Source organism: Condylostylus longicornis, unplaced genomic scaffold, assembly GCF_029603195.1.
Source record: "Condylostylus longicornis isolate FDR11 unplaced genomic scaffold, ASM2960319v2 ptg000030l, whole genome shotgun sequence".
NCBI classification, from domain to species: Eukaryota; Metazoa; Arthropoda; class Insecta; order Diptera; family Dolichopodidae; genus Condylostylus; species Condylostylus longicornis.
The window spans coordinates 544304-558698 of NW_026577999.1; the positions used below are offsets into that span (position 1 = coordinate 544304).

The 14395-nt window shown below is 23.7% G+C and overlaps 1 long non-coding RNA gene across 1 annotated transcript; it reads right to left on the minus strand.

The window, feature by feature from the left end:
* Window positions 1-9853: 9853 nt before the first annotated feature.
* LOC129608151 (uncharacterized) lies at window positions 9854-10697 on the minus strand. The gene is made up of 3 exons (XR_008696870.1): window positions 10597-10697; window positions 10222-10542; window positions 9854-10004 (listed from the first exon to the last, which is right to left on the minus strand). It is a non-coding gene; the product is annotated as an uncharacterized LOC129608151 (long non-coding RNA).
* Between the last annotated feature and the right edge of the window lie 3698 nt (window positions 10698-14395).

Genomic DNA, 14395 nt, shown 5'->3' on the forward strand with positions numbered 1-14395 from the left:
TGCGACATATCTTGGCAAATTATAATAGAATGTAGAAGAACTAAAAACTTTAAATTTTTTTATATAATTTAGTTTTATATAAAGAAATTTAAACGAACGAACAGCTAATTAAAACTTGTTATTAGTTCATTTTGCTGTATGGTTTTGAAATATTTAGGGTATAAGAACAATGTGATTTGAAATCGAATTTTCGTAAAAACCTTAATTGTTTATATATATGAAAATGTGTTCTAATATTCACCTTATTAATAAAATTCAATTATTATCAACACAATATTCAATTAATTTGAACATTTTCCAATTAATTTAAACAGGAATTTAAACAATCTATACTCTAGCTTAAAAAGCAAAATATTCATACTGCTACAAAAAATACAATTTTTCATTATTTTACTTAAAATAATAAAAAATTAATAGAAAATCCCTCATATTTTCAATTTCTTTCATATTTTACGTTAAAAACTTACACACTATATTTTCATTTCTGTGCCACTTTAATTTAATTAAAGTTTTTTAAATTTATTTAAAAAAAAAATAAAAATTTTCATTTATAATATTAAAATAATTTTAGAATTTTGATAATAAAAGTTTTCGAAAAACTATTTTAACTATTTCAAAAAATGTTAACTGAATTGAATTGTGGAAAAGTTTTTAACCCTTCTTTTCACCCCAAATTTACCATACATGTTATACACGTATACGAAAATTTCCTAGCAAGCAGTTAATTAATTTCGCACACTTAAAATAACAATAACAATAAAATTTTATGGGAAATCGTAAATTATCGTAACCTATATTTTTTGTTATTTAGAAAAAACAAAAATATACATATATTTCCGTGCATATATAATAGGCAACAAAAAAAAATACAACCGTTATACTCACATATTTCAAAACTTCGAAAATTTAATTCCAATCTCTAAAATTACAAAAGTGTAAAATTTTAATGAAAATTTAAAAAAAAAAATTTATAAGTGATCCGTCTTACTTTGAGATAAAGTCTGTATTAAAAAAATTATGCAATAATGCATTTCGGAATCGAATTTGAAATGTCAAACAAACTGAAGATGCTGTCATCATTGTCACAAAAAAAGCGCAAAATGAAAGGCAAAATGAGTGAAAGACTACAACTACCTTTCACCAATGAAAATATGCTGAATTTTTTTTTCATATGTATGTATATAACTGGCAACTATTTTTTACAGTTTATTTTTAATTGATGACACCAAATGAAAAATGTCCACAAAAATCTGAATTACAAAATCAATGTAATCAGTAATTTTTGCTACATTTCGTGTATTTTGAATGACGCAAAACTCGATATATCTGCCCATTTTATACGCAAGCGTTTCACATTGATGAATGCGGCAATATATTTACATATATCAGTTTAATACGTGATGGATGTAGTTCTGAACCTTCAAATAAATATTTACTACAAGTCGAATAAATTTATGGTAATCAAGTTTTTTTTAACAATTTTTCAAAAAATGCACTAGTAAATTCAGGTGAGCATTATAAATCAATTTTAAGACGTATACCAATTATTTAATTGTAACGTGTAGGCCAAAAAAAAAACAAGAAAATTTCATTTCTGTTTCTAAATTAATTTAGAAATGTACAAACAATTTTTATTTTTATTATTTATCTATACTTCCTAATTCTAAGAATATCCCACAGGAAAATTGATTTAATTATTTTTCACGATATGCTTAGGTAGACTATGAGTATAAGGCACTTACCTTTTCACAGTTTAGTATTAATGTATATGCACAACCATTTCCTACTGTTTGTGTATACCTATACTATAATACACAATAAAAATAATAATAAAAGTTCATCGTCATTTTTAAATTAAATTAAACTACCTATAGATTATAGCTTATTATAGTAGAATTTTACAGATTCATGTGTGATACGAGTATAACTATTTACAATTTATAGGTACCAATATAAGATTATTAAGTCCCATATTGATATCAACTTCAATAAAAAAAAAATTCAAAGTAATTGAAGCATCAAGTGCAAAGCTCGTAAACTTTAGAATTTTATTGTAAAATATATAATGGTGGTGGCAAAAATATAATAAGTAGATTGATTTACATATTGTATAAAATATGCATGCATAAACATTTTGCGCCGCATCCAATATTGAAGTACTGTGAAAAATACAAACCTATGTAGAATATTATAGGTGGGTAAATATCATATATAAATATTAAAGTCACTAATTAATGGAATACAAAAGTGTAATGTACATAATTATATTTAGAGCGTAACCAGAAAAATTTATAAATATTATGTGAATACCAACTGTAGGTACAAATATAACTATAGTACAACCAACTGACGTAGCAAATATTATTTTAGAAATTAGGAGGAAATCTAAAAGATGAGAATAATTTTTGTGCAATTAATAAAACCAAAAAATGGGGTTTATTTAAGTGAATTGTTGAAATTATATAAAGTTATTATTAAAAACTATGATAACATTTCAAAATTTAAAGCTTCTTGCAATATATTTTTAATTACAGAAGGGGAAAAACGTTCCCTAATTTCCAATTTTTACTCAATTATTTAATATTCGACAAAATATAAGAAAGTGAATTTAAATCATTTTTTTTCAATCCGACAAAATTCCGGAAATATTACTTATTTCGAAACTTTACAGCTAAATTCAACTTATTTAAAGAACCTGTTTCATCTAAATAACATCTAAATATAGCACATTTAACAATCTAACAATGTCTTTGCTACAATTTTGAAGAAATTAATTTCCATTCACTCTTTTGTAAAGCGTGAAAAATATTCGTGAAAAATATTTGGAAAACGAACGAATCCGAATTCGACTAAGAATAATAAAACTCAACTGATAAATAAAAATTTACTCTTACATATTATTTGGCTGCCGGAAATAAAAGTACAATTAACAAAGTATAAACTAACTAGAACTGAAAGTAAAAATCAATATTTTTTCGACAGTTTTCTTTATTTGTACATGTTGTTTTACAAAATCATTCATCAGAAACAAGAAATGAAGACTTTGAAACATAGTAGGTACTTCCTTAGTTGGTAATCCTAAAATAGTCACAATGTCGTTTATTGGTATAAACCTTTTTATTACTAACTCTGTATCTGTATGATTCTTAAAGCAAAACAAAATTACACATTGCACATAATTTTCATGACCTAATAAAAATCTTAAATCCTAAGAATCCTTTCATATTTTTGAAACTTTCTTGAAATGTTCATCTTTAAAAAAATTTTATTTTAAGAATAAATTTAGTTACCTGTATAAATACATAGTTATAGTTTATTACTATTACATGTGATCTTTATTTTTGGATCAGTTTCTAGTATAATGTGATCCAGTGTTTGAAATAAATTATATAAAATTGACTATTCTGCAATTGGTATTATACTTATATTTGACAAAAATAATAGGTAGCTGTTCGATTTTATGTTAGCTTCATATTTAATTTTTGTAATAGAATATTGGACAGCATTTGTAAAGTACTTGGCATTCATGAAAATTTTTTGTGAGTATCTTCGCCTGACAAAAATATTATATTCAATATTTTGCAATAAAATAAAAATTAATTTAAAAAATTTATATTGTAATGCAAAATTAATTCAAACCCAGTGAAAAATTCTTACTTGGTTTTTACTTTTCAATGCACAATATATTCTGGGACACACTATATTTATGCATTTTAAACTTTTTATATAAATTACGTGATATTTTCTTCATTCGTTCATTCATTTATAGTGTTTTGCTTCAATATGTCAGGTATTAACAATGAATATTAGTTAAAGTTTATCTGCAGTATTTTGTACATCAACTACATACACTATAACTAGGATGATTTCAAATTTTTTAGACAGTTTTCACTTTTAGTAGATATATTAGGTTAATAAAGATGTGTACATTTCTTGCAAGTTCTTATATTTATGTCGAACGCAGGTTACTATACGTGCCTTCGTATTCACATATTGTGTATATGTGCCTACTACAGGTTACAGTATAATTTTCATTAAAGTTAATATTATTGTTATGGGATGTTACACTTTGCTCTTAATAAATTTTACTAAAATTAGGTATACATGTACCTACTTTACAAAACTAAACTCATTACAATATAATCTTATACACATATATACATGCATTTTGTTTATTTATGTTCTTATATAAACTTGATTTTACTTGTGTATTAAAATTTTGTATTTGAAATTAATTACTTAAGATAAAATTTTCATTTCTTGTACAATATTTTTTAGGTCAGCTTTTATGTTTTTATCCTACCGCAATACACTTTTTATAACATTAAGAGTAATTCACGCTAAAATACCAGATAGTATACATTTGAATTATTATAATATAATTATAAATATAATATGTAGGTTATCTACCAAAATTTAAATTTAAAATGTTTATGTGACCAAAAATATATTTTAATATTGCAACTCTTAGTAACGTTGACAAATTAAATCTATCACGTATAGAAACTATGAAAATAAATGTAGCAAGAAATTTTTGCTTTTTTTTTAATAATAAATACAAATTGTAATGTTCTTGTCTTTTGTTATAATGTAAAAGTCTTAAACTATTTTTCTCATTTAGTAAGGATAAGAAAAAAAAAACGGGATAAAGAAATGAAAACTGGGTAATGACTTAATAATGAAAAAATTTTATAAAACGTATTGACTATGAATTGTAATAATTTAATTTGGCTAATTTCTATATTTTATAAAAAAGTTCATACAAAAAGTAAAATATTTTTACTTTATGGCCGCCGATAGGAGAAAATTTAGATTAAATACGTCTACAATGAATTAAACATATCCTAAAAAATGTTTTGCTTGTAAATCTTCCCTTATATCACTGCATTTTTTTGCGATTCGGACCTTGCGGCTTCTTTGACCGTGTTGTTCTTCGATTTTGAGGCGTTATTAATTCTTTCATAATTATCATATTGCGTTATTATCTCCAATTGTCAAGTTCTTCTTTTGTTCAACTTTTAACAATTCGCTTTCCTTTACAATAATAGTAAACTGGTTCAAATGTTAGTAAATTTCAATTTTTAATTTAAAACTTAAATTAATAAACTAAAAATAATTAAATATACATATATAAGAATTTAAGATAAAAATGATTATAGTCATTTTCTTTTATCTTTATAATTGAAATTGCTTAACAATAGAATCCTTTTAAATATATGAATATTACATAAATGTATTAAATGTGTTCTGAACAAACACAAAATATTTGAATATAATTAAATGAAAATGAATTTAATGTAGAATAAAAATGCATGTTTTATAACATTTGAAAATAATTTGAATTTTAAGACAAAGAAAGTTAAAATTCAACATTAATTTTACTTTATTGTAAATATAACATAAACTCAGTAGCTATTCTCCATTTAACATTAAAATTTAGGATATTTTCTTCACAAAATTACTGCTTATATAAATACTATATAATTATGCAAAAATAATAAAATTTTAGTTTAAATACAAAAGACATTAACTTTATGTTTCTTAAGATTTCTGAATTTTTGTGAAGTTCAAGTTTGTCTTGAAATTGTATTTTGAAAAACCAAGTTATGTAAATCTAGATTTTGTGATTTAAAATTAGAAAAACTATTTACTGAAATATAAATGTTATTTTTATAAATTAAATTTAAAATTTGAGTACAGTTCACGCATTTATGCAGACAAATAAATTTTTAATCGATATTTTGATTTAAAAAAAATTATTAAAAATTTTTATTCATTTCAAACATATTTGTTCAAATATTTCCAACATTTTGTCAGAATCCTTTTTATTATGTTGTAGCTTTGCTTCGCAATATTTTTCTGCAGTTTTTTCACCATTTTTCATGTTCAAATTTAAAATATTTCCAGATAAATTTAAAACTCTAAAATTAAAATAGAATCGTTAAAAATTGTAAAAGCATTATTAATTTATGCTTTTATATTTATTTACCTCAAATGACTCAATTTTTCGATATCCCCTACGATATGAGTCATAAAATTGTTTTGTAAATATAGAAACTCTAACTTTTTAAGTTTTATTAATCCTTCGTATCCTGAACAATCGATTGTTCTGATTCTATTATCATTTAATATCAAACACGATAAGTTTTCCAATTTATAGATTGTTTCTGGTATTACTTCAATACTGAAAAAATAAATATTTGTATATTAAAATTTAATATAATTTTGTATTATTTGTATTTGGAAAAATATTGAAATTATCTTTATTTAATTTAACAAAACTTGATACATAAATATTTAAAATGATTATTACAACTTTTGGATTTATATTTTTAATTATATTTAATATGCATAACATGGATTTATATTATAATTACCGATTATATGATAAATTCAAAACTTTCAAATTCTCGAAAATTTCATGAAAATTTAATGGAAAATATATTAATCGATTGTATGATAAATTTAATTCTTGGATTCCTTTAAAATTATGGGAAATTGTTAAAATGTTGTGTATGTGATTTTTGCTCAAATCCAAAGAAATTATTTGTTGAGACACAGCACTCAAACTATAAAAACGAATTATAAAAAAATAGTGAATGTACCATTAGTTTTTTAACTGTATCTTACATTGTTGGGAAATCTCTTAAATTATTTTCGGAAAAATCAAAATAGCGGCACTTTTTAATTCCACTTAAACTAAAAAATTTCTTTGGTATATAATTTAAATTACGGCCATTTAATTTAAAATATGGTCCATAAACTAATGGTAATGTTGAATCTACCATTATTGGAAAAAACTGATTTGATTTACAAAGTGCAGCTTCTATTTATAGTAAAATATTTTTGTAGCATTTTGTTTTGTTGAAGTACTTTATTTCTTTCAATAAATATTTAGAAAAAGGAATTTCAATTATTTATATATCATTAAAATGTGGCATTGTTACAAAGTTTATTGATTACAGGATTACAACACAGAAATCTCATATTCCTTCATAACATTTTTCATTTCTGGAATTTCTATTTCTTTTCAAGTATTAACAATAACTTCATTTGTTTTTGTCTTAAATTCATTTACATATTAATAATGATCGGATCCATGTATTCAGGTTTTTAAAGCAGCAAAACGATATTAAGGGATAAAGTACAAAATAAAATAGAACAATTGATGAATGGAATAATCAACAAACATGATGAAAACTTACTGAATGCAATATTATTAATTTTTTTTTCTATATAACATTCTTTGAGTTTTAAAACGAAATTAAGTTAAATACATTTTCTGTTTTTAATACAAAAGATAAAGACTTAAAGTGAAGAGAAATTAGTACTCAATTAGTGCACTCAACGAAAAATGTTCACACACTTAAGCTTTCGTAAATTTCACACATAAACCCTAAAGAACCCTAATTACGTTATAAGTATGAAACCAATAAAAATCAACATAAAGTTTTCTTTTGTCTATTACCCTATAATTCTTTAATTTTTACTTTTGGGTTTTTTATATTTCAATTTAGCTGAATTTATTACAATTTATGATAAATTTCAAGTCTAAATATAAAACAAATAACGAAAATGTTTTATTCAAACACTTCTCAATCATAAAATCATTTTCTCTGCTCTAGACATTTTCATTATTTGATTTTATAATATTCTTTTTTAATAAACCTGAGGGTATATTTTCAGGATATTGACCATATTTGAATATTTTAATATTTGTATGAGAGTCTGTGCACTTACAAGATTTATTAGCATCTTTATTTTTTTTATTATTATTAGTCTCTGAAAAATTTAGTGTTTTACAGGTGAGTAATTTCAAAATATTTCTGTCCCTTATATTAAACTTTTCTCATTATTCTAAGGTCATAAAAAGAAGAAAATAGAAAAAAATAATTTTTATTGTGAATTATTTTAAGACATTTGCTATCATAATTTTTAAATTATTGGAATAGGACAAAAATGTTAATGAAATAGAATCGGTCGTGAGTTGTTTGTATGAGTATCAACAACCGTACCGAAAAAATTTATTAAAAATTGTAGTTGTTGTTTGGGTTAAGTGGGTGATTTAATCAGCCAAGAACGTATTTTGTCGATAATCTGAGCTACCTTTTCTAAACAGAAGGTAATTTTGCAAAATGAAATTAATTTAGACGCATTTTACAGTTAGTATATTAAAGATTTGTTAAATTAAAGCATACAAAATGTTTGTAAAATATTTTTTTGGAACTCGATATGTATCAAGTCGCAACGGTTGCAAGATTTCAAATCATAATAAAAATTTAATGTTTTTTACTTGCTGTTAGTTTTTTTTTATTTTTTTGAAACAAGTCATCCAAGACCTTCGTATAACTTGATTTCGTACCCCTTCTACTGAAAGTACTAATGGGTTGTTTTATATTCCAGATCTTCTTAATCTTAGACAAATTTTGCAAAATTTTTAATGCTAGTCGTCATCAGCATGAAATATGATTTATTTTCTACAAGAACCTTTGATTTGCATAATTTCTTATTGGATAAAAATTTGGTAATTTCTTCATCCAATTTTGGGGTAATTTTATAGTCTTTCGACGTTAAATCTATGATTTGAATGAAGACTTCCAATTTCAATTACAACTTTGCTAGCCATCTGTCACAAATTAATCTACATTTGTGTAACAATCTAAAATTAAATAGAAATATAGTTAGAAAAATCTTTATTTTAATATTATAACCTAATTTTTGTGACCTACTTGATTAATACTTTTATTATTATTATTATCATTTTATAGTTAAAAGGTATAATTTTAAATTTTCTCCTACGTACGCATTTCTTTTCTTTTTGTATTCATCATTTTTATTGTTTTATTTTAAATTAAAGTAAAAATTGTAAAATTATATTCTTCCTTCTTTTTTAAGGAATATTAAATTTTTTTTTAAGGATTTTATTTTTATGTTCATTTATGTATACACATTAAGTTGAGAAGAAAAAATGTAAATTACCTGTAAATGTCGTAACAATACCAGAAATATAATAAATCTCCTTTTTTTTAATAAAATGAATATTATATAAATTTTTTTATTTTGAGAAAATGTTTGTAAGTAAACCAAAATAATGAAAATAAGAAAAAAGAAAATTCAATATAAAAATGTTTACGCTCATTTAAGCAATTAACATAAAAGTGAAATTCCTTTAAGATATTAAAACACAAAAATATAGGGAGTAGAGGAAAACAATTGCTTCTAGATGTTATTTTGTTATTAAAAAGTTAAATTATAAAATGTCTTTGATTATTGTGCAGGCATTCGTAATGATTATGCTAAAAAAAGAGATACATTCAAATGCAAAATGATTTTTTAATGCCAATTTAATATCAAAGATGAAATGATTGCTTTTCTTATTTTGCAAATATTAAGGAACATTGCAGATTTAAATGATCATTTATGTATGTATATAGCAGTTTGATTCAATTCTTTAAAGTCTAGTTGCAAATTTTTGTAATGAAATGTGCTCAATTCATAAATTCTATTTAACTATTTAATTCCCAATTAAAAGGAATTCCAATAAGAGAAACTTTTTAATTCAATTGACTTATTAAATTTCAAACTGCACCAAACAACAAACTAAAATAATTTAATTTTTAGTTCTAATTGATATAATATGAATTATATTAAAATTTAAAATATCCTACCTTTATTAAAAGAAATAATTAACGTTAATCCATTAATCCAATTAACTCTGTTCCAGTCGAATTTTGAAATTTTAATGTGTACAATTTTGGTAGGTACCTAACAATATCGGCCTAACCTGGAAAAAACTGGTGTTAGTTTTTTGTGCAAAATAATATAATGTTCACCTTTCTTTCTTGAGATATTAATATAATAATGTTTTAGATTATTTAAATTCTTAATTTAATGCAGAAAAATTATATTTGATCAAAAATAAATTTATAAAATTTATGATGCCAATTTTATTGTCTTAATGCTCTTCTTCTTCTTAAGTTAAGTTTATATCAGTATTCTATTACCTATTTGATAAATAAAAAAGTTAGGAAAAAAAACATTAGTTTAATTTTGTGTAAAATAATAATAAAATGGTAATTTAATATTTTTTTCAATTTCTTATAATATGAGAAATTTAATGTTTCGTAAATTTAATTTTAATAAATTAGATTTTAAAAATGACCATAATATAATTTTAAAGTATAAATTTTATACTTTATTACAAAATTAAATACAGTTTACCTTTGTGTTCGTATGAAAAACGAAAATGATCAAATTTAAAATTTGCTGCACCAATACAATTAATGCGAATACTTCAAATTATAAGAACTTTTCATTTAAAATTCTGTATTGTATTAGAAGCTACCACTAGAAGCTACACGCGGAAAACACTATTATAAAACAAGAATACTCAAACCATTCCTTTAGCATACACAAAATTTTTTCAATCCACTTGGAAATCCTATCCGTTTGTTTAATAAAAATTCATTTTCCAGCATATTCATATGTGAATGGGAAACAAACTTGGAATAGTAAGCAAAGATCTTGTTCAGCTTTTAATCCCTAATAATTACATAACTGATTATTTTATAAACAAAAATAAAAATTTTAGCTTACCTTTCCCATGTAGATGTACTTACATCCATTGTTTCTTGAATCGATGCCAAAATTGACTTTTATTATTTTCATTTATAATTGTGCAATACATTTACGCTCGCCTCGCCACGGTTCCTGTTGCCATTTTACAAACGTTTTTCGCAGCTTTCGCTACCACTAATTTATTCCACTTAATCCACATTGCATATTTCAATATTATCCCTGGGTAATAGGGATGTACAATAACACCCATATAGTATAAATTGTTCATGCTATTGCCCACCAATGTCCAAAAGAATTTCATGTCAACAATAAATTTACGCTTTTATGGCATGTTCGACATTTCTTGAATTTTAAATTTTTCAGTTTTAACTTAGAACGGCAAATAAAAGCCCAACTACTTTCAAAACAGAAACATTTTTTTTCTTATGAACTTTTTGTGAATTCCTTGACGTGTATGTAACATAAAAAATTTTCTTTCAGTTCAGTTACGTGCCCATATATTTTTACATGCGTTTTCTAACATTTTCATTTACATACCTTTTCTGACATTGGTCAATTAAAATATTTTGCTTACTTGTCTTGAAATGCTAATAATGAATCTCACAGCTCTAAACGTCGTTTTTGGGGTTACAAGCACTGAATATTGACTGAATATTTCAATTTACTTATATTCTGTACAGATTGAAATAATGTTACATACGTGAAATCGACTTAAATTTGACATTAGCTGACAAGCATGACACATTAATTTGTCATTTATAATCTTTTAATCTGCGTATATGTAGAAGACTTTCAAGTCAAGACACGGCTGGTAAAAATATTTTTGTTATGTCAAGAGTAAAGCCAATAGTTTTATGTCATCGACGTGACTCGAAAATTTCAAGTCAAGTAGCGATATTAGCTCGAAATCCGCTTGAAGTCGATTTCATGCCGCATATAAACGCAGTGATCGTGTTTTATATAAATTTTGATATTTCGCCGCGAAAAATCGCTTTTGTTTTGTTTTCAACATAAGCAAGGTAATTGTGTAGAATTGTAGCTAAAAATTATGTAGAAATTAGAAATGATTAGTTGTGCAGAGCTTTTATTTTTTCATATTTGTTTTTACACATTAATTTTATAAGGATTTTAATAAAAAAAATTTATAATTTCACCCAGAAAAAAACAAATAACCTAAATGAATTGTGTAATCACTACAAACTTATATACACATACCTGTGTAAATATTTTGTGTGTACCTACTTTAGTGTTTACTGTTTTTAATGCTTATGAGTTTTGTCAACTATTTTGAATGACATTTGAAAGGATCAAGTGTACATCATATGAAAGCTTTACGATTTTTCAGTTAATTTTGCAAAATAAAAGTTATCACTTTGAAATAAGTGATAAATGAATTTATTTAGTCTAATTTTTTTTTGTATTGTTGTAAATTTTGATTGTCACATATCACATCATGAAAATTAATAAAACAAGAATGGATATTTTCAAAACTTGTATATTAAACGACCTGGTGACCTAAAAATTGGCTTTTAATTTGAACTATAAAAATTCAGTGTAAAAGGGCGCAATGTGGAAATGTCACAATTAAAGGAAATTTAATTGAATAAAAAATTTCAAGTTCTAAATTTTGAACGAAATTAAGTGCAATGAAATTTTCATAGAAACGTTTAATAAAAACCAGGATGAAAAAAAAAAATTTATCCAGGACTCAGGAACATGTCATGTAAGAAGTGTTCAAAGTTCAAAAGTAAGTATGTATGTAAGCATACAAAAAAAAAAAAAATAAATTTTCTGAATATTTTTGGAAATTTTTTACTTAAACAGAAAGAAAACGCCAAAAAATCTGTGTATAAACAAGGAATATTTATTATATTGTGTGTATTTTTATTAAACATTTTTCATCACATCCAAAAATAAATATTGTAATATGAATTATAAATATGTTTAAATCCTTCACTTAAATTTTTTTATGCCATTCATTATTATTTTGGATAGATTTATGTGCTGTAACCCTTAGCCAAAGTGAAGTGATTTATATAAGAAACGAAATTGTTAAAGCGAAAAAATTCTATAGTAAAACTGATTGCCGTTCTGTTCTAATTATAATTGTATTGACTAAAGAAACGGTATTGGAATGTATTTGGAAGGGTAACGATATTTGCTACAGAACCAGAAATTTCTTAAAGAAATTTATAAGAAGAATAAATATCGTACTGCCGATTAAGTCATGAATTTTTGACAACATGCTTTTTATTGTTCGTCTTAACTCAGTTCAGACGTTACTTGAATGTTTGAATTTTTTTTTTAAAAAAAGTTTACAAATATTTGAGATAATCGGAATTCGCCTTAACTATTATTTTTGTTCATTAATAAAAATTTTCGCAGTCCGCTTCAAATTGTTTCCTTACTGAGTATCTAAAGTAAAATTTTAATAGTTTTTAGAACGTCGGTCCTATTTTCGTTTAAATAGTTTATTGATGGATTGATAGAAATCACCAGAATTTTTGGTCCAAGTATAATTAAACAAAGAGCACAATTTTATTTGTTTATAAACTTACACAATCGAAACGTAAGTCAATCAAATTTTTATATTTGATGGAAAAATCAATTAAGATTTCCAGTGAAATATCAATTTATCAGTAACTAAGTATGCTATGCTACTAATAAATAGTTAGTTACTTGGAAACTTAGTTAATTATCAGTAAATAAGTTTCCAAGTTCAGTACTTTTGAATTTTTCGATAAAATTTTAAATATTTTTTATTGCGTCATAAATGGTTAGCAGAAAAATAATTTGGAATTGCAATTTAAAAATATTTCAATATTTTTATTATTTTTTTTTGAACAAAATTAAATTATTTCGGTATAAGAAAAATCTTAAACTTCGTAAATTTCTCCAGCCAATAAATTTATTTATATTGTGTTAAATTGTTTTTCCATTTGAATATCTTAACACGGCTTTTATAAAAAAAATATTAAGAAAAATATTATACTTAGTACATAAACATAAATTAAATATTTTTATCCTTATATGCAAACGTATTATATTAGGTATTTAGTATGCATGTATATATATCAAATACTTGAAGCAATATATTATTAGGCCTGCCTCAAGTTCGTGTATTCTTTTATATGAACTTAAATCTCTCACATATATAATATTTTATACTTCTATTGGATTTTCCTTCAACATATCCTTTAATAACTAATATTTTTATCGCTTTAATATTATTTTATTTACATTATATTTTTTGTATACCGACTTATCTATAGGTGCTCACCTATATCAATGTGCATTTGTATTATATGTCGTATCCTGGATGAAATTATGTACTCATTTACTGGCATGATTACATATACATAATATTTATGTACATTATATTTAAAAACTGAAATGCTTTTTGCCTGCATGTGTGATCATAATGTTTTCTATACATATTTCTGTCTTTTTAGTGAAAATCAGCGAGAAAATACAAAAAAAAAGAAACACAGAAATTTTCCACAAAATGCACAGTTAGTTGTGTAAAATTAAATAACAATAATTCTCCTCGGAAATTTTCTGACTATAAATCAATCGAAAGTTGACTAATAGCATCCGGCAAATATTGTTATGTCCTTTTTTTGTCCTTGATATGGTTATATTATAATATTTTTTGAATATTTTTTATTATAATTCAACTTCATACCTTATTCTCTCTTTATAATATTTTTATTTGTATGTTGATTTGTACTCTAAATTTAATAGTTCATACATACACATGTGTGGAAGTTCATGTAATTTTTTAGTTTCTGTTTCATAGCTTATTAACCATATGTTA